Below are 8,281 nucleotides of genomic sequence, written 5' to 3'. Positions count from 1 at the left end.
CAAGGGTGTGCCTATGAGTGTCTGCTGAGTTCTCAGCAGAAACTTTGCAGTCCCAATGGGAGTGGTAAGAAATATTCAAAGTGATAATTAGCAAGGACCTACAATCAAGATTATACTACCCAACAAAGTTATCATTTAGAATTGAAGGTCAGATAAAGAGCTTCACAAACAAGAAAAAGCTAAAGGAGTTAATCACCATCAAACTAGTATTACATAAAATGTTGAAAGGTCTTCTTTAATAAAAGGAGGAGGAGGAGGAGGAGGAATGAAGAGAGAGAGGAAGAAGAAGAAGAAGAAGAAGAAGAAGAAGAAGAAGAAGAAGAAGAAGAAGAAGAGGAAGAAGAACTAGAGAAAGAGAGAGAGAGCTGGATCCTCGGTCTTGAGGGTTTTTATCTGCTCTCTAAAGGTGGGGATCTTAGGGAGGGACTCTAATGAACAAAATAAACTGATGAATAAAATAGCATCAGAGGCATGGAAACATGGAACAGACTGATGAACCTCAGAGAGAAAGAGGGAGGGGGGACAAGAAAAGATTAACTAAAGAAGTTATATGCATATACACATTACCTAATACACATACAATAGGGTGGTGAAGTCCTGGGGTGGAGCAGAAACCAGGTGGCTAGGGACAATGGGAGCAAAAAGGGGGGATATCAAAGTCTCAACAATAAAGACTTTTTTAAAAATAAAATTGACACTGTCAAACTGGGGCATAAAATTTCACTGACTATCAAATAAAAGTTCACTATTTTATGGTAAATTATCAAAGAATTAGTTGTAATGTTTAATTATGTAAATTTAATATTATAATTAAACTTCAAAAAATATTAAGTTGTTTCATAGAGATGCTTATTATAGTGAGCATTAGCTCACAAGATAATAATATGGAGGTAGCATCAAAGTTTTCCAAAGGAAAATATAAACTCAGTCACTATTATTGCATACCTTGGAATTTCAAATTTCCTCAGATCTCAAAATGTGGCCAAAATTGTGATTAATATAAGACTTTGACACATAAGAAGAGAGCAAATCAATATTAGTAACTCAGACAATATTTTAGTAGATTAATGCCATTCACTTCATTAAAGTGATTAAATTATCATAATATTTTCTTTTAAATCAGTAAGAAATTATGTGTCTAAATCAATAGTAATTATACCATGTAACATTTTAATGCTTTATATTTCTATAACCATAAAAAATTCCCCAAAAGGTTGTATTCTAAAAGCATCATCTTGATGTTAGATTAGTTAACTCAAATCGAGTACACTAAATATATATATATTTAATTAGTATCAATGATAATCTAAAAGGAGAGTTTATTTCCAGAGAATCCTGGAAGTTATAGCTATAATAAAATAGTGGTAATTAATCAATGTCCAGTTATTTCAGGCAAGTAAGTAAATAAAACAGATTTACTTTTCCTCAGTGTTACATATTTAAATTCTGAGGAATATCTTATAGTGCACTAATTTTTTTTCTACCTTTCCAACTTTTATTCTGCTTCTGTTTCATAGTGTAGATTTTAATGTAATATTTCATAATTTTATTTTTTACATTAATGTCTTTGAAATTATCTTCAAATTGTACTGTTTACTCTATTTGTGAATTATAATTTATATATTCAGCTATATTTTTATATTTTTATCTCAAGATGTTTTAAATGACCAAATTACCTGCTATTTAATTATTTGTTTCTTCTCTTTGTTGGCTGTAGGATTATTTCTTAGCGTTGCTTCTTTTTTAAATGTGTTAGTGTTATAGTCCTTATAATTATTTTGTTTTTGGTAATATCTATAATTTAACAATATGCAAAAAAGTAGGCATAATAGAAAGACTAAATGTACTAAATATCAGAGATGAACAACTTACATTTACAAAGATATGCACGTCATCTAGCAACAATAAATTAAAATGATTCTTTTGTCTTATTAAAATAAATTGAATTAGAAGTAAACTCTAGGGAGGGAGAGTAGGTAGGGACTTGGATCTTTGAAGTTCTGTATATAAATTTAGAAACCAGGGCAGTGGGTGTGGGCATGAAGATATTAAAGAAAAAATAGAAGGTTGAATCTATAGGATGGATTTACTAATTTGTGTGGAATATGAGGGCAAGTATAGAGTAGAAAATTCTCAAAAGTTCTTAAAATAGAAAGTTGGGGGGTAAAGAAAAAGCATGATAATGAAGATATGAGATATATTTCTTGACCCAAGGCAAATTTCAGTAAGTAAAATACATTATACTTTTAGTTTATTATGAGAGTTCATTTTTAATTAATTTTTAAATTTATCTTTATTATTGAAATTATTATAGATGTGCTCCCTTTTGCCTTCCATTGACCCTCTCCACCCCTCACTCACCCCTGCAAGGCCTTTACCAAACTATTGTCAGGCCCATGGGCTATGCATATATGCATATAAGTTCCAGATTAATCTCTCCCCACCCAAACCCCCATCCCTACCTTCCCTCTGAGATTCTTCATTCTGTTCCATGCTTCTATGACTCTGGATCTATTTTGTTCATCAGTTCACTTTGTTCATTAGATTCCACATATGAGTGAGATCATGTGATAGTTATCTTTCTCTGACTGGCTTAGCATAATACTCGCCGCTGTATGTAGAACAAATTTGCCAATGACACATCTGAAAAGGAATCAACTTCCAAAATTGATAGGGAACTCACACTGTTAGTGAGAATGCAGACTGGTGCAGCATATAGAAAACAATATGGAGATTTCTCAAAAAATTAAATATGAAACTGCCATTTGACCCAGTGATCCCACTTCCAGGGAATATATCCTAAGAAACCCAAAACACCAATCAGGAAGAATGCATGCACCCCTATGTTCATAGCAGCACAAGTTAAACTAGCTAAGATCTGAAAACAGCCCAAGTGCCCATCAGTAGATGAGTGGATAAAAAAGCCATGGTACACATTTACACAATGGAATATAATGCAACTATAAAAAAGAAGGATCTCTTGCACTTTGAAAGAGTCAATTTTGAATAGTCTAGAGACTAAGCCAGGTATGAAAGAACGTAAAGGAAGATGTTTAATTTCCAAAGAATAAAAACATAATAGTATAGGATATTTTCATGTGGAGACAATAAACAGAGGACATATTAAAATTGAAAGTGATGAATTTCATATTATCTCTGTGTCTATTCTAGATTTTACTCTCATTCTCAATATATAACAATAGATATTTTCTTTTTTTTCTTTTGTGTGTGTGTTAATCCTCACTCAAGGATCTTTTTTTCATTAATTTTTACAGAAAGTGGGAGTGAGAGAGGGAAGGAGGGGGTGAGAGAGAGAAAGAGAAACATCAATGAGAGAGACATATCAATTGGTTGCCTCCTGAATACACCCTGACCAGGGCTGGGGATCAAAGTCACAACACAAGCACTTGTCAATGACTAGGAATCAAACCTGAAACCCTTTCGTGTGTGGGCTGACACCCTAACCACTGAGATACACCAGGCAAGGCAACAATAAATATTTTCTACTTGTGAATTCTACTTATCTTACCCACATTTCCTTTCCCAAACTTGACAAAGTGTGGTGCCCTAGAATGAAGAAGATTAAAGTTAGGCTGAAACTCGTCCTTATTTAAAAGCCCCAGTATAGTATCATCAGGCTATGCTCAAAACTAACTATATTTATCCATTATCGTTTAGTTGATTTTCCAGATTAAAAAATAACAACAACAACAAAGAATCATTTACATGTTGAAGAATATAATTCAAGACTTCTGACTCTTGAATATAACTACTAAACCATATGCTGATGACCTTTTTATGACATCATAGAAATAATTGACTTTTGTTTTAAATGCGGTCTAATTCACTTAGGTTAAATTGTTTAAGCATCATGTTTTATGAGTTGGAAATTATAGGCGACACTCTATCCACTGAGCCAAACCAGCTAGGCCCATCTACATTTTTTAAAATGTTAATCCTCACACAAGGATATATTTTTCCATTGCTTTTCAGAGAGAGTGGAAAAGGAGGGAGAAGGAGAGGGAAGAGAGAAAGATTGATGTGAGAGAGACACATAGATTGGTTGCCTCCCACATGCACCCCTACCCTACTGCAACTCAGGTTAAATATATGTATCCATACACAAAGTACATTTACCTTGATTGGGGATTGAACCTGAGACCTTTTGGTACACAGGCTGATGCTCTATCCACTGAATCACGATGGCCAGGGCCATTTACATAGTTTTTTATGTCATGTATTGAGCCTTATTGTCATTGGTACTCATGGGGCTTGGCTAAAAGGTTGAGTAATCAGGTTTATCTCCAATGCCTTCTCATCACCTGTGGATAACCTCCTAGGTGACATCCCTGTAAGGTTCATGCCAAAGCTCTGTGGGAGCTCAAAATATTCTCTGAGGCCATATGGTGGCTATAATCTGCTTAAAGCACAGGCATGAGGAGATGTTTTTCATAACACTTCACATTGTATTGGGACAATTTTAATTGTTTATATTCAAGAATGGGGATAGAGTTAATGGAGATCAAGCCATCTTTTGTTGCTCCTGCTATCTGTTCAGAAAACTAAGCCTACTAAGTAGATACAAGATAGATGGCTTAAAGTTTTCCAGCACCAACAAGTAAGAAGTTGGCCTTTGGGGTATAGAAAAAAGTTTTAGTCAAACTTCCATGTGTATAGATTATACCCTAATGGTAGACTGAATCAAACTTAACTTTTTCTTTAGTTACCAAATATTAAGCAATCAGCTCAGGCAAATAGTTGTTATGTTAACTTAGGAGTGTTAAACTCCTCCTAATTAGCCATAGATTGAATGTTCAGGGGTAAGTAGGCAGGCATGAACAGTGCTCTTTCTGGACACTATTAGAGAATGTTTTCCTGATTGAATTAACAGTTCAAAATCCAAAACAAAATTTTCACTACAAAAGTGTCAGAACGGTCTCAAAGTATTAAGTTGCTAACTTAAAGCTAGGGGGAAAGGAAAAGCTTAATGCTTAATTAATTCATCTTCATATATATATATAAGAAATCATTTAATTGTATTGAAATTTAGGTGCAAATATAAGAATGTACCAAGTTTACTTATTAAGCACCAGCATCATTTTTCTCTACATTTGGATTATTATATTAACACTACTCTAAATCAGTAAAACAGAACTACTCTGAAAATTCTAACGTAATCTACAACAGGAGAAAGAGAAAATATCGCCCAAAGGTAAACACTATGCTATCGAAATGAGACAGTACTATTTCTGACTGAAGGAAGCATCCCAAGCCAACTGTGTCTGGTGGGATCCTTGCTAACCTCTGGCACCTGTGTGCCACCCTCACCCTGCAGAACTTCTAGGACAACAAGCAGTCTAAGCACCACTCTAGTGCCCTCCTGACCATTGGAAGGAAGTCCACAGGAGCCCCTTTATCTCTAAACCAGCCCCTCTCTCCAGTTTTACCCTTCCTTTTCCTGACACTGTGAGAACAGAATAAGCTACTACTCTCAAAAATTTAAATATATATATATACACATACATACACAAAGCACATTTATTTACCTTTTGTTATACCCTACAGGCCCGGGGCACAAAAATTTGTGCACTCGGGAGGGTCCCTCAGCCCGGCCTGTGCCCTCTTGCAGCCTGGGATTCCTCAGGGAATGACCACCTGCTGGCTTAGGCCTGCTCCCCAGGAGATTGGAACTAAGCTGACAGTCAGACATCCCTCTGGAAGCCTGGGAGCCCACAGGGGATGTCCACTTGCCAGCGGGGAGCAGGCCTCAGCTGCAGTTGGATATCCTTAGCGCTGCTGAGGAGGCGGGAGAGGCGCGGCTCCCACCACCACTATGCTTGCAGCCATCAGCCTGGTTTGTGGTTGAGCAGAGCTCCCCTGTGGAAGCACACTGACCACCAGTGGTCAGCTCCTGCATTGAGCATCTGTCCTCTGGTGGTCAGTGCACATGATAGCAACTGGTCTTTCCCGGTTGTTCTGCCATTAGGGTCAATTTGCATATTACCCTTTTATTATATAGGAGTTTCTTTGGAGACTTGGGGCCACAAATCTTTGGGCCTCTCCTGGTAATACAGATTTGAATTAGTAGGTAGCTGTGATCATTTTAATACCTTGGCCTTCTGAAAGCAGTTATCTGGGGTTTATTTAGCTTCTATAATTGAAATTTTGTTGCTTTGAGTGGAGATCAGAGCTCCTTAGCAGGCAGGAAGCTTGGCTTCCTCTATCATTGGGGCAATCAAGCCTCCAGCTTGCTCCAGCTTGCTCCAGCTCCGTGGCTGGTGGCCGCCATCTTGGTTGGGTTAATTTGCATATAGTCGCTCTGTTTGGCTGGTGGGCATGGCTTGGGCATAGTGAAGCTACGGTCAATTAGGATCTTTGTCTTTTATTAGTATAGATAATATTCACCTCACTTCATTATTCAGTGAATCATGAAGTATATCCTTGTGTTATCAAACACTGTTTGAAAATATTATGCTGAAGCAGGAATTTTAGGGGGATATAGGCAGGCTTAGGGATTTTCTTTTAGAATTAGGGTCCATGGAAGAGCCACAGGATCACAGACTGGGAGAAGATACTTTTCCATAACACAAGGAAGCCAAGTGCAGTTACATCTCCATAGGGACAAGGAAGCCTGGTGCAGTTACATCTCCATAAGGCAACAGAGCAGCAACAGTGGCATTTACATAAGACAAGGGATCTAGAAGTACCCAGGAAAGGTCTATATTTACAAAATAAAGAGAAGGAAGCCCTTCATTCAGAAGGAGAAGAAGAAAGCCCAAAGGGAACAGGGTAACAATGGGGAGGAGGGGAGAACCCCACATGTCCCATGTGAGGTTTGACCTTTGAGCTCAGGGGCTGCTATACTGACCAACTCGAAGGGGAATATTGACCAATTAGAGTGGATATCAGGACACAGGAACTGCAGTCTTTATAATCCATAGGGAAAAGGAACTCTTTGGGACCTTTTTCCCCCTCCCTACTTGGGAGTCTGTTCTGTGAGACTCTTCCCTCTCCCTACGTGGGAGTCTGTACTTGTTCTTCAATAAATCTCCACCTTTACTATACCACCTTCTGTCCGTGGATTCATTTTTTGTTTACAGCAGACAAAGAACCTGGGTTCCAGTCCAAAAATTTGGTATCAATGCAAAGTATTACATAGAATTGTTAAAGTAAAAACCATCAAACCTTTACTGTAAAGAATTTTGTGTTTATTTGAGCCAAACTGTCAACATATCCCAGGAAACAATACCTCAATGAATCGAGATAATGCTCCAGAGAATGGCAGGTTAAAGGACATAGGTGGGTTATATGAAATCCATTGGTAATAGGCTAGAGAGGTGGGAGAAAGCAAAGCAGGGAAACATCTGGAATTGTATATAAAGTTAAATGATAGATATATACTTAGATGGGTACAGGAACAATTAACATGATAATAATGGAGGAATTTGTGGTATCTGTCCTGGTACCCAGGCACATTAGGTTGTACCCAAGGGGACCAGAAAAAGGGAAGTTATAAGTTACCCAGACATTTCAAGGGTATGTTATTATAAATGTAAAAAGACACATAGGCTCAGTTAAGGTAAAGGTTGACCTTGTCAGTGAAGATACCAGCCTAGGATGTAACTACCCACCATACTTGCTTTTAGTTAAAGTTTAATTTCAGATCATCCTTTGTGGTTACTTTAGGTCTCTGAGTTTGCAAGACTGCCATGCAGGCCTTCCCTGAGCTTTTCAGATTAGCATGTGGCCCCTTTCATCCACAGAATCAACTTTTTAAATAAATTGTTTTTAATTATTCAAACTATACCCCTATCTACTGTATTAAGGTATTTCCTCTTTTTGTGTGGTATAAAAACAGGTAAGAGCCCTAACTGGTTTGGCTCAGTGGATAGAGCGTCGGCCTGTGGACTGAAAGGTCCCAGGTTCGATTCCGGTCAAGGGCATGTACCTTGGTTGCAGGCACATCCCCGGTAGGGAGTGTGCAGGAGGCAGCTGGCCGATGTTTCTCTCTCATCGATGTTTCTAACTCTCTATCTCTCTCCTTTCCTCTCTGTAAAAACTCAATAAAATAAAAAAAAAAACCCAGAAGTGGTATTTAAAAAAAAAAAAAAGTTTTTTAAAAAGTTAAAGAAAAAAAACAAGTAAGAGAAATACTTAAAGCTATTTCTAACAGTAAAAGGAGATTGTCATTCTGAAGATTCTTGATGCATGTAACCAAAATGTCATTCAGAAGGATTGAACTAAGTCATCTTCACATCAACAGTGCCTGGTACTGAAACGG

The sequence above is a fragment of the Myotis davidii genome, unplaced genomic scaffold (assembly GCF_000327345.1).
Source record: "Myotis davidii unplaced genomic scaffold, ASM32734v1 scaffold273, whole genome shotgun sequence".
In the NCBI taxonomy this organism is placed as follows: domain Eukaryota; kingdom Metazoa; phylum Chordata; class Mammalia; order Chiroptera; family Vespertilionidae; genus Myotis; species Myotis davidii.
This window is presented reverse-complemented; position numbering follows the sequence as displayed.